General features: G+C 46.7%; 1 long non-coding RNA gene across 2 annotated transcripts in view; it reads right to left on the bottom strand.

Annotated features, from left to right (window-relative positions):
• Nucleotides 1-1,419: 1,419 nt before the first annotated feature.
• Nucleotides 1,420-13,938, bottom strand: part of LOC109282134 (uncharacterized) — a 28,113-nt gene continuing 15,594 nt past the window's right edge. For both annotated transcript variants that reach the window (XR_002089014.2, XR_009460554.1), the window contains exons 2-3: nt 3,095-3,165; nt 1,420-1,794 (exon numbers count right to left, since the gene is read on the bottom strand). This is a non-coding gene — a long non-coding RNA (uncharacterized LOC109282134). The remainder of the gene's footprint in view (nt 1,795-3,094; nt 3,166-13,938) is intronic.

Consider the following 13,938-nt stretch of genomic DNA (forward strand, 5'->3'; position numbering starts at 1 on the left):
TCATTACTGAATAACATGTGTTAAAAACAGATTGATCATATGCAGGTTTTTTCCTCCTAATATTCAACCTGTTTCATATGTCTGTGATGTTGCTGAGGAGTGAGATGGTGAGCTGTGCTGCCATCATTTTCCTGATCTTGCTTGGCTCTAAATACCTATTTAATTGGACCCCTATAGTGTGCTAAATCAACTAACTCTACCCTAAGTCCTCCCAGAAGAAAAAAGAATGGATCCACTTTGACACAGCTTCATATATTCCTGCCACTACTCTATGTAGCATAAGTACATTGAGACACTAGATTAGACAGATACCTGATTGAAAGGGCTTTAGGAAATCTTAACCAAGAGAGCTTCTGATAAAATGCTGTAAAGTTGTCCTGAGCAGTAAAATGTACAATGAATCAAGTCACAAGCATAACACATCACTTAATTTATATGTAATTTTATATGTAGGTAAGCCAGGTACATCTGCTGAATGGTGTACCAGGCTTTTAAAATATTTAAGTAGGAAAACTTACGGTGTGGTGCTCTGATGCAAAAGAACCAGATGCATGCCATACTAAAAATATGAAAGCCTTTCAGGAAAATCCTGATGGCATTACCAACTCCTATAATTTTATTTCAAGTCTAACAAAATGTTGTGCTGGGAAGAGGAGTTTAAAAGTGCTCATTTTTTTCAGTTTTTGCTAAGAATCTTGGATTCATTGTTTTTGTCCAAAATAACAACCATATATTTCAATGGTAATGACATCATGGGCTGCTGTTAACAAGATAATTCCTAAATCTCCTTAGTCTTTGTAGGTGAAAGTGAAGTTTTCCTCAGCAGATGTCTAGGTAACCAACTTATGGCTACTATCTCCCTGTGGGACTGAAGTCAGGATGCTCTCATGCGAGGCAATAGATCTTTAGTCAAGAATGGAGACTAGGAAGGGAAGAGGAGAAAGGCGGGTGGGAAGAGAGGGGGTGTTAGAAAACAGAACAGGAAACTATAGGAAATCCAGGAATAGTCAGAAGAAAGAGTAAGGCTGAAGGCACAACAAAGTTGAGTGTCTAAGAAGAGACTGTGAGCAGAGTTTAGCTTTGGAAGGGAGGAAAGGGAATGTAGGAGATAGGTAAGTGACAAGGAATATGGGGAAAAACATGAACACCTGCATGTCTTGAAAAGAAAGGGAAAAGAATGACAGTCCCCATGCTCTATAAGCCAAAATAGGGTAAGTGAAGTTCTTTCTGATCCATGAATGGGAAGACTAACAATAAACAGGCTAATATATTTAACACAGGTTTTGCAACTGCTATCACATACAATTTGGAAATGGCAGTTTCCCATCAAAGGTGAAAAATATCATAAGGCATGTGAAGAACAACATGATTCATATTTTAAAACTAAACTTTATATTTAAATACATGATGAGATTAGAAACAATAACATAACTTTTGAAGCAGTTGGCATTATTTTACTGTTGGGGTATACAATCTTCATACTGGTGCCAGACTTTCAAATCTATGATACTTAATACAGATTATAAATTTTATATCAAAACATTTAAAGCATAGGATTAAACTCTGAGACAGCATTATCACAAATGTGATTAACCCAGAAAACTGAACACTAAATTGGATTGGATAAGGAAAGAATCTAGTGTAGAAAATAGTATCCAGTGGCTGCTGGTACTGTCAGTCAGACCTTGTTTTCCACTTTTTAAACTTTAGTGATGAATGAACTGAAAATACACTGGAGATCCTTCCTGGAAATATGAGGAAAAGATGATTCCAAGTCTGTTTCTTTCCCAGTTGCTAAAATTAAAAGAGCATGATAAGAAGAATTTCAATAAAAGACCATATCATACTCTCTTACTTTTACAAGTAATCTCTGAAATCATTGCATCTGAATGTTTATCGTTTAACATTTTGATAATTGCACAGGGAGTTGACTTCAGTTTGGTTATAGATAGGGGAATTCTATGATTAATTTGCTTTACTGTGCCTGATATATTAGAAGCCTCTTCAGGGGCTTCAGAATTCTGTTTCCTTGGAGACATGCATCTCATGGAAACACAGCATATTCAATTGTGAGAGATTTCTTGGAGTGTAAAAAAACACTTTACACATTTTTTTGCCCAACTAAGTTAAATCTCTAATGATTTACTGAAATACAGAATTTTAAAGTCTGGTGTTCATTCTCCTGTGGAGAAAAAAGTTTATAATAACAATAAGAGCCCCACATGCTTATTTGTTTTGTTTTGAAATCGGGAATTACACATTTTGGTCACAGTTATTAATTAGCCTCAAATAGTTTCACAATGGCACTTGTTAAAAACCCCTAGCTACATGGTTGTTCCCCTAAATTAGACATTTAAATATCTGAATTGATGAAGCATGAGTACAATTAGCTCTGCCTGGAATTCACACTTGTATTTACTTGTTGTGCAAAATTACTTCTGCCATATTTGAGGCCTTTTTGGAAAATCAAGGACACCATATACAGGGGCATGAGTGGAATTTTCATTCTGTCAGGCAGTATATCACATTGAAAGAGTCTGAGATTGCTTTTAGCTGACACAAAAGTCAAAATATTTCAAGTAATATAAAGTTGAACAGCAAGGTCCTTTTTAGCAGTTTTAGAATTTAAAATAGATCATAAGGAAATACCAGGAGACACTGTACACAATAATATTCTGTCACCTCCAAATGATGGGTTGCATATATCTGTTCATAAATGATTCTGTCAGTCAACCAATGCACAATTTTTAACATAATTAGGCCTATACAAGTTATCATTTTAGTTTCAAATAGCAAATAGAAGATTGGTATTTTTACCATAGCTACAAGGAAGAGTGTGCTTCTAAATAAACAGATATCAAGGTCTAAAACCACACAAATCAAATCTGCCAAATATGTTGTCACTGTAAGCTTATTAATAATATTTTTATGACAACCATTGGGTGAAATTTACTCTAAAAATATTTTGCCATTAAATGTGTCCTCTAAGTGTCCTTGAAACCCTGTCTCTGGAAAATATATAAGTTGACTACCAGTATCAGTCAAAGGAACTCTCAACTAAAACATCATGTCATTTAAAAAAAATCCTGCTCACCTATGTTGCAATGAATAACCTGTTGGGAAATCCTCCTGCAGTTGTTGTAGACTTGGAACTTGGAGCTGTAACTGAAGTCAAATTAATACAGCACATTTTCAATTGTTCTAAATTAGTTCTTAATATGAATACATTTCTATTAACATGCTTTTCACCTCAAATGAAATAATCTCATACTGCATTTCAAGGAAGGAAGTGTAATAGAAGATGCACTTCTTAGGATTACTTCTACCAAAATTCAGCAATGTTTTGAACATTACCAATAATAACTGTCATAATAAAGTCTGATTATGCTACACTTCACATTCTGTTAGTGTTAATTTTTACAAATTCTGTCCCAAACAAACTTTTAGCAAGTATTGGCATTATGTAATTGTTTAATAACAATAAATTATATAAGTACCTTACATTTTAATACCACATTCCATTCAAAGATCAGATTTCATTAATTTTTTTCATTAGATTTCATTGTTCTGCAAACTTTCATGCAAGTTAAGTAAGTGTATTATTTAATCTTATAAATGAGAAAACAGAAACATATTATGTAACTTTCTAAGGCTAAATGAAAATGTTTTGGTAGAACTAGAGGTACCACATTCTTCTGGCACAAAGTTTAACCTCAGAATAATCTTTTCAGCTAGGAGGAAAGATGTCCCAGACCTACAGGAGTTAGCTTGAAGTTTAGGAGGCCCCAGTTCAATACATTACCTAGACACTGACATCCTGTGTGATCATAAAGAAGTCACTTACACTTCCTTTGTGGGACCAAAGGAGGAAATGTTCTTGTCTTGGGTTCTACTCAGTTGTTTGTACTTGTCAGTTCTTTTAACACCTTTGATAATGACATTACGGTGAACATAACATAGATGTTGTTAGATCCAGACAGCATAGCCATTTCGTTAAATGTTAACCTATGCAACAGGTTAGAAATGCTCTTGAAAGTAATAACCTCATCCCACAGGCACTGGCAGGATCCACTCCTTATAAATATGGCACGCCAGGAAAAAAAGTAGTCACATAGCTGTCATGGCGAGGTCCTCACGGAGGGCCGTGATCTCCTTAAAGTCCCTCACTCCGTGTCAGGCCGGCCCAAGACACCCTCTAATTCTCGCCCGCCACGTCTTGTTGGTCAATATAATGTTGGGAGGCTGCCTTGTGTCTTCCCTGGGCACGGCTACTCGGGACCTCTGTCCCCGTGGTTCTTCCGGACCCCCTGGGGGTTTCCCGATACGGTGGGTGTTCCTCGGACACCCTAGCCTTATGGGCTATGCGTGGCTCCTACCTCCCCTGATACCACGCCCCAAGCCTCGCAGATGTAATAGACGTTGTCTGGTCTACACGCCCGCTTCCCGGGCCTCCTCTCTAATGTGGCCCACTCTGGGCTCCCTCTCTCATGCCCAGCCTCTTGCTGGGACTCTCGTCTAGCCCACTCTGGGCCTCCCCTGCCGGTGTGGTTCCGCTCAGGGACTCTCTAGCGGGCCTCCGGTCCTATGGGCCAACCGCACAGGCACCCTCTCTGACCCTGGCTCACCATGCTGCTCCTCCCTGTCTTCTCGGGGCAACCGTGGCGCCCTGCCTCAGTCTGAGGGGTGTTACCGCACTAGCCTGCGGCCAGGCTCGCTATGCCCGTCTCAGGCTTCTCAGTAATTGCCCCTCTCTCTAGGGCTCCTCAGTATGGTGCTCCCCCTCTTTGGGGCTCGCCGCGCCCCCACGGGGCTTCTCAATCATATACAATGGCTCTCCCCCTCTTTGGGGCTCGCCACGCCCCCACGGGGCTTCTCAATCAGATTGCCCCTCTTCCTGGGGCCGGGGTCTATGTTCCCCCACACGCAATCCGGGGTCTAGGTCCCCGTCTGCAACCTACGGGTTGCGCCCGCGACCCACTGGCCACGCTCCTCACCGCCAGTTGCTCACGCACTGGCATGCGAGCTGCGCCTTCCCTGGCACTATGAAAATAATGCGCCCTCTTGGCGCTAGGGCACCCCACACTCTCTGGGGTCCCTGTGATTGAGGCCTCCTCCAACCCCTACAGCCTCACCCAAGCCTCCGGGTGTAATAACAGAGCCAAACAAACACAAGCCTTCTGACTGTAACACAAACATAAAGCCCCCTGGCTAAACCTTTAGTGCCCAATCCTCTCAGGGCTATCACGAGCTGTACTCGCTCGTCGGGCTTCTCCCCATATCTCGGCTGAGGGAGCTCCTGCCTCTCCGGCTGCTGGCAGAGAACTGCCAGCCTGGCCTCAGCCCTGAGCTTTATAAGGGCCAGGCCCTGCCTCCTACAGGCAGCTGGTTCCCCTTGGTTGCTCCGGCAACCCGCAGCTGCGCTCATTACCTGAGCAAGCCTCAGCTGGGCTTGTTATGTCAGGCCAGGGCGCACTCACTCGCTCCCTGGCAGTTTCTCCTTTCTAGGAGCAGGGGTACCGAGGTGCCCTGCGACAATAGCTTCAATACACTGCCTGTTTTTGAAAATGGTGACTTGGCATCAAGGACAACCACATTGTCTATGCCATTCAGAGGGACAGTACAACTGAGGACATTCATGGCAGAAGCTCCTGAGGACTAATAGTGACAATAGACAAAAAGAACAACAGAAACACGTTGGTATTACTTATGGATGATTCTGTAGCTTTAACCTTCATACATTCCCATCAGGTAATTTCCTACCCTAGACACACATTTTGTGCAGGATCTTAAAGTTAATTAATTCTAAACATTTTTCTTTTTAGGACATTGTCACTGTCACTGCAGTGCACAATATCCCCAAAGAACAGCCAGCTTACATGAATGGTTTGCTCTTTGTGGATGAAAAACTGCCCAGGATAAAATGTTACCCCAGGTGTGAATGTGTTTTTCCATATGGGGTAACAGCTTACCCCAAGACCATGTTAATGCATTGGGGTAACTTGTTAACCCAATGGAATTTCTGTATAAATGACAGGCCTAGACCTGTTTGGCCACTTTGGGTGGATTCACCTCAAAGGTCGGCATTCATTCATACCTCTTTCATGTCCACATTGGGTATCCATGGTAACTAATGGAGGGCCATCCTCCACTCTGCTTTTGCAGAAGAAGTGGTAATCCCTTTTGCTAACCACTTTGTTTGCAGAATGCAAGGTCATCAAAACACCCTGCCCTTTGCAAAAAAACCAAAACCCTTTGTCATGCCCAAATCCACCTCTCCTCTCTTTTCTCATGGCAAAACTCTGCCTCACCTGCCCCTTTGATAACATACAAGATAGTTTGTCCTGCCTTTGTTGGAAGTGAGGACAAGGAGTAAAGGGATAGCAGAGAAGAAATAGAGGAAGGTCTTCTTGGCCAGTATGGATGACCTTCTTGGCAGGGCTTTAAACTGAGACTGCTGGGGGATGGACGGCCTACTAACAGTTTTAGCCCAGGTCATGTCAGCTTCACTACCAATAACTTGGGCAGCCAAAGGGAGACAGCCCAAGGAAAGGTCCCACTAAACCCCTCAGGGAAGCATTGGTCTTCATATGGCAGACTTAACTGCCTGTCCACAAATGCCAGGAGCTTGGGAAAAGAGCATGAGAAACTGGCCCTTCTCCTTTGTGATAATGACTACAACCTTGTAGGAATTACAGAGACCTGGTGGGACTCCACCTATTATTGGTCAGTGGCAGTAGAGTTACACTGTGTATAGGAGAGACTGTGGGGAAGAGGGGTGGGGGTGTTTCGCTCTATGTCAAAGATCAGCTCACCTCCCTGCAGATTGAGTTTCCAAACCAGGAAGGGTGCCTTGAGACCCTCTGGGTCAAGGTATGAGGAGAACACAGGGAGGGTGACTTACTCACAGGGGTCTACTATAAACCCCACCACCACTGCCACCAAGAGGAAAACCTAGATTGGGAATTAATTAGGAACTGGTTGAAGCTGCACACTCCCAATGCTTGATCATCGTGGGAGACTTTAACTTTGCAGACATCTCTTGGGATGATCACACAGCCAAATCTGACAAGTCGTGTAGTTTTTTTCATGTGCATCCATGACCCCTATCTAACCCAGGAGGTCTATGGGCTGTCTAGGGAAAAGGCACTGCTGGATCTGGTCCTGGCCAAAGGGGAGGACCTGGTGAGTGATCTGTGGATTGAGGGGAAGCTTGGTGACAGTGACCATGAGTTGGTCACCTTCTTAGTTCACCCAAGAGCAGGCAAACCCCTCAGTAAAACAGAAGTCCATAACTTTGGGAAGGCTGATTTCTGCAAACTGAGAGAACTGGTCAGTCAGGTAATCAGAGGCCATACCCCTCCAGAAAAGGGAGTACATGAGGAATGGTCATCGCTCAAAAACATAATCCTTGAAGCACAGGGCAAAGCCATCCCTTCTCACAAGAAATGTAGTCAATGAGCAAGGAAGCCCCTATGGCTGAATAAGGAACGGTTGGACCTCATTAAGCTCAAAAAAGTAGCCTACACCAGCTGGAAAACAGGAAGCATTACCAAAGAGGATTACTGTGCACTCACCTGCACCTGCAGAGCTGTCAAGAAAAGCCAAGGCACAAACTGAACTTAGACTTGCTATGGGGATCGAGGACAACAAAAAGTCTTTTTTTAGATATATGGGAAGTAGGAAAAAGAACAGGGACAGTACTGGGCCCCTGAAAGATCTAACAGGGCAACTGACATCAGATGCCCAAGGAAGGGCCAATCTCCTAAATTACTTTTTTGCATCATTTTTTCATCCTCCCATGAGGATCACACTGCCAGGAATGGAACAAGCCACCTTGGGAGTGGGTGATAGGCCAAAAATGGATGTTGATCAGGTGAGGGAACACCTTGAGAAACTGGGTATTCACAAGCCTGTGGGCCCAAATGAAATGCACCCGAGGGTCTTGAAAGAGCTGGCAGACATCATTGCATCCCCCTTGCAAGGGATATTTGAAAAATGGTGCTCAGGCGAGGTCCCCAATGATTTAAAAAGAGCCAATACGGTCCCTATCTACAAGGAACGGAGGATAGATGACCCAGGGAACTATAGACCAATCAGTCTGACATCCAACCCTGGAAAAATTCTGGAGAAAATTGTCAAGGGATCCATTAATGCCAGACTAATGGAAGGCAAGCTTTTGAATGCCAGCCAACATGGCTTTGTGACTGGCAGGTCTTGCCTGATCAACCGTATCTCCTTCTATGATGAGGTAACATATGCCCTGGACAAGGTAGATGATGTGAACATCATTTATCTGGACTTCAGGAAGGCCTTTGACCTAGTTCTCCATGATGTCCTCATGGTTAAGCTGGGGAACTGTGGCCTAGATCATCATATAGTCCAATGGCTAGGCAACTGGCTATGGGGTCGGACCCAAGGAGTACTAGTTGAAGGGGGCAAATCAATGTGGCACAGTGCTACCAGTGGAGTCCCTCAGGGCTCAGTACTTGGGCCAGTACTCTTTAACATTTTTATCAATGATCTAGATTCGGGAGTCAGATGTGACCTGGGCAAGTTTGCGGACGATACCGAATTATGGGGGAAGGCCGTTACACCCCAGGACAGGATGGGGATACAGGCCAACTTGGACGCACTCTCAAGGTAGGCTGACCAAAACCAGATGGTCTTTAATACAGAGAAGTGCAAGGTGCTGCACCTCGGTAGGAAGACCCTCAGCTTACTTACAGGCTTGGCAGTGCAACGCTTGTTAGCACCATGACTGAAAGGGACTTGGGGGTCTTGATTGACCACAAGATGAATATGAGCCACCAATGTGATGCATTAAATGGCAAAGCTAACCAAACTCTGGTGTGCATCCACTGATGCATCTCAAGCAAAACCAGGGAAGTCATACTCCTGCTTTAATCGTCCCTGGTGAGACCGCAGCTGGAGTATTGCATCCAGTATTGGGCCCCCACTTCAGGAAGGATATGGAGAAGCTAGAGAGAGTCCAGAGAGAGCCATCATATGATTCAAGGCATGGAGGAAAGGCCATACAAGGAGAGACTGAGGGATTTGGGATTCTTCAGTCTGGAGAAGAGAAGGCTCAGGGGGGACTTGGTGGCAGCCTACAACTTCATAAGAGGGGTACATCAGGACCTGGGAGAACATTTGTTCACCAGACCTCCCCAAGGGATAACAATGTCTAATGACCATAAACTCCATAAAGGCCAATTTAGACTGGATATTAGAAAACATTTCTTTATGGTGGGTGTGTCCAGGGTCACACAACAAACTCCCCCCAGAGGTGGTGCAAACACCTACTCTGGATTCCTTCACAAGACATCTGGATTTAACTCTTGCTGGGGTCACTTTATCCCAGCTGACTTCCCACCTATGGCATGGGGGCTGGACCCAATGATCTCTTGAGGTCCCTTTCAGCCCCTAATGTCTATGAAATCTATGAAATCTATGAACAACATCAAACAGCAATAAAGCATATGTTATGGAGTCCCCTTCAACAGTAAGGGCTTGACAACCCCCATGCCCCTTTTACCTGCTCTGAATAAGCCCCTGCATGTGTAGTTTCCAAACAGCAGTCACCAACATTTGGCTTGCCTGCAAAAGGTGGATGCTGATCTCTGGCTTCTGTGCCCAGGAAAAGAGGGTGCTACCTGTGCTGCCATAGGGTAGGGCAGAATTGCTTCTGTGACAGCATAGGTAGACAGGCTTGTCTTTGATTGTTATTTATATGTGTCCCAAGGGAGATGGGATGCCGGAAGGCCCCGGGGCAGCAAAGGGTCCTGCTTACCTCCTGCAGAGTCAGAAGATCCGAGGGAGGCACACGTGCCGAGAACGCCGGCGTGGGTTATCAGCCGGGCATTTATCTGGCTGCAGCAAAGCAGCGGGGGCAGGGGACGCCTTCCGGAAGGAACAAAAGGCGTCCCGCCGAGGCAATGGGGCAGCTGAGCGGAGGAAGCTGGAGCAACGAGCCTCAGCGAGCGGGGAGTCAGCCGCCACCCGCGATGTGTAGGGAAGAAAGAGGCGGAGCCAGACCTGGCTCCGAGAGACCGTGCAGAGCAGCTAGCATCAGTGCTGGTGGAAGGGCTAGCACTGTGATTATCGGCTCAGCCGGTGGGGAAACAGGCAGCAGCACCGGTAGCAGGACCGGAAGAGTAACAGGCGGGAGCCTGGTCAGCGTAGGGGAAGAAGGAGCCAGCGGCAACACTGGCAGTAGAGCAAGATACAGCGACCTCGTGGACCACCAGAGCAAAGCACGTCCCGGGCCGGAGGGGCCGGGCTGGCGTCCCTATAGGCAGTACGCCCAGCCTGAAGACCGTTGTTGATGGCCGGTGTATTAGGGCGAGAGTGTGGCAAATCACGGATGACATTGAGGCCTAAGGTGGCGAGTGGCTGGGGTGTAGGGGAGGATGGAGCCCCGAGAGTACCCGTCGAGGAACACGCCGACGCCAGTGGATACCCCAAGGGAGGACCCCCTACTAAAGGTACAATCAAAGTTGTGGCAGGCGAGTTCAGGGGTCCCCCTGATACCAGCAGGGGTAACCTCCGGGGTGCACCCATGAAGCCAGGGCACGCGAGACCTTGGGCCCGGGCAAAGGCGGCATGGGAACACTTGGTAGAGCGGAGGTGGGTACAATATGCATTCAGCAGTAATCGTATTTTTCTTTTTTTTCTGCAGTCCAGGAGGAGAAGGCTGCGCACATTCAGTAATGAAGCCTGTCTTGCACAGACCATGAAAGCACTGGGCCAACAAGAGAAAGTAATAAAGACACAGTGGTGGAAACGTTCCACCTGTTTCTCTCACAAGATATCCTCACTGTTATCATAAGAGAAACAGAGAGGCAGAAAGAAGATTAAGGGAGTGGAATGACAGGCATCCTGAAAATAGAAAGGAGTGGAAAAAGCTGGATGAAACAGATCTGAAATCCTACGTTGGCCTCCTACTGCTGAGTGGTCTATACCACAGTTGTCACAAGGCATTGAAGGAGTTGTGGGAGCAATGCACCTGGGGAACAAGCAGGATGAACTAGCGCTCCTGCTTGCACTAAACACCTATTACTTAGTGGGGCTAACAGAGACCTGGTGGGATTCATCCCATGACTGGGCGGTACATATTGAGGGCTATAGATTGTACATAAAGGACAGGTCGGGGAAGAAAGGGGGGGGGGGTTGCACTATATGTCAGTGAGCAATATATATCAACCCTCATCAAGACAGAATCCAAGGTTGAGGAAGTAGAAGGATTGTGGGTTAGGCTACATGGGGGGCAAGGAGAAAGGGATTTGGTGGTAGGGGTCTGCTACAGACCCCCACACCAACGGGAAGAAATAGATGCGGGGCTCCTGAGGCAACTCTCGGAGACCATAAAAGCTAAAGAGGCGGTAGTCATGGGGGACCTAAACTACCCAGACATCTGCTGGGAGACGCAGACAGCAAGGTCCCAGCTCACGCAGGTTTCTAACCTGTGTACAGGACCTCCACCTGACAGAGGAGGTACACGGTCCCACTAGGGGGAATGCCATACTGGATCTGGTATTGGCAACAGGGGATGACATGATAGGGGACCTCCAGATCAGAAGCCATTTGGGAAACAGTGATCACCTAATAATAGAATTCAATATAAGACGTCGAGTGGGTAAGGTAACTAGTAGGGTGAAAGTGCTAGAGTTTAGGAAAGCTGATCTCGATGCACTCAGGCGATTAGTCAAGGACACACTGCAGAGTAGGAGTTTTGAAGGGATGGGAGCCCAAGAAGGGTGGCTGTGCCTTAAGGAAACGATCCTTCGGGCACAAAACAAGACGATCCCCGAGCGAGGCAAAAAAGGGAAAGGGGCCAGGAGGCTTCCATGGCTGACCAGAGAAATCCAGGGCAGCCTAAGGGCCAAAAGGGGAGCACATAAAAAGTGGAAACAGGGTGAGATCACTAAAGATGAATATACCTCCTCTGCTCGTGCTTGTAGGGAGGCAGTTAGGCGGGCCAAACCTACCATGGAGCTGAGGATGGCAACCCAAGTAAAAGACAACAAGAAATTGTTTTTTAGATATATTGGGAGTAAAAGGAAGGCCCAGGGAGGAATAGGACCCCTGCTAAATGGGCAGAAACAATTGGTGACAGACAGGGGGGACAAGGCTGAACTCCTCAATGAGTTCTTTGCCTCAGTGTTCCTAAGTGAGCGGCACGACAAGTCTCTCACTGGGGTTGTAGAGAGACAGCAGCAAGGCGCCAGACTTCCATACGTAGATCCTGAGGTGGTGCAGAGTCACTTGGAAGAACTGGATGCCTTTAAGTTGGCAGGCCCGGATGAGCTCCATCCGAGGGTGCTGAAGGCACTGGCCAACAGCATTGCAGAGCCACTGGCGGGAATATTCGAACGCTCGTGGCGCACGGGCCAAGTCCCAGAGGACTGGAAAAGGGCTAACATGGTCCCCATTTTCAAAAAGGGGAGGAAGGAGGACCCGGGCAACTATAGGCCAGTCAGTCTCACCTCCATCCTTGGTAAAGGCTTTGAAAAAATTAGTAAGGCTCACATTTGTGAGAGCCCGGCAGGGCAAATTATGCTGAGGGGAAACCAGCACGGGTTTGTGGCGGGCAGATCGTGCCTGACCAATCTAGTCTCTTTCTATGACCAGGTTACGAAACGCCTGGACACAGGAGGAGGGGTGGATGTCGTATACTTAGACTTCAGGAAGGCCTTCAATACGGTATCCCACCCCATACTGGTGAACAAGTTAAGAGGCTGTGATGTGGATGACTACACAGTCCGGTGGGTGGCGAATTGGCTAGAGGGTTGCACCCAAAGAGTCGTGGTGGATGGGTCGGTCTCGACCTGGAAGGGTGTGAGCAGTAGGGTCCCGCAGGGCTCGGTCCTTGGACCGATACTCTTTAATGTCTTCATCAGTGACTTGGACGAGGGAGTCAAATGTACTCTGTCCAAGTTTGCAGATGACACAAAGCTATGGGGAGAAGTGAACACGCCGGAGGGCAGGGAACAGCTACAGGCAGACCTGGATAGGTTGGACAAGTGGGCAGAAAACAACAGGATGCAGTTCAACAAGGAGAAATGCAAAGTGCTGCACCTAGGGAGGAAAAATGTCCAGCACACCTACAGCCTAGGGAATGACCTGCTGGGTGACACAGAGGAGGAAAGGGATCTTGGAGTCCACTAGGTCGGCAGTGAGTCGGCAGTGTGACGAAGCCATCAGAAAAGCCAATGGCACTTTATCATGCATCAGCAGATGCATGACGAATAGGTCCAAGGAGGTGATACTTCCCCTCTATAGGGCGCTGGTCAGACCGCAGTTGGAGTACTGTGTTCAATTCTGGGCGCCACACTTCAAGAAGGATGCAGATAACCTGGAGAGGGTCCAGAGAAGGGCCACTCGTATGGTCAAGGGCCTGCAGACCAAGCCCTACGAGGAGAGACTAGAGAAACTGGACCTTTTCAGCCTCCGCAAGAGAAGGTTGAGTGGCGACCTTGTGGCTGCCTATAAGTTCATCACGGGGGCACAGAAGGGAATTGGTGAGTATTTATTCACCAAGGCGCCCCCGGGGGTTACAAGAAACAATGGCCACAAGCTAGCAGAGAGCAGATTTAGAATGGACATTAGGAAGAACTTCTTCACAGTTCGAGTGGCCAAGGTCTAGAATGGGCTCCCAAGGGAGGTGGTGCTCTCCCCTACCCTGGGGGTCTTCAAGAGGAGGTTAGATGAGTATCTAGCTGGGGTCATCTAGACCCAGCTCTCTTTCCTGCTTATGCAGGGGGTCGGACTCAATGATCTATTGAGGTCCCTTCCGACCCTAACATCTATGAATCTATGAATCCTTGCTTTTGTGCCACCATGAGTTTAAAATGATTCTGTCAAATCACCAACTACCTGAGATTTGACAACAAACTGACATATGAGGAAAGGAGAGCTGTGGACAAGCTTGCTTCCTTC

The sequence above is a fragment of the Alligator mississippiensis genome, chromosome 3 (assembly GCF_030867095.1).
Source record: "Alligator mississippiensis isolate rAllMis1 chromosome 3, rAllMis1, whole genome shotgun sequence".
Classification (NCBI taxonomy): Eukaryota; Metazoa; Chordata; order Crocodylia; family Alligatoridae; genus Alligator; species Alligator mississippiensis.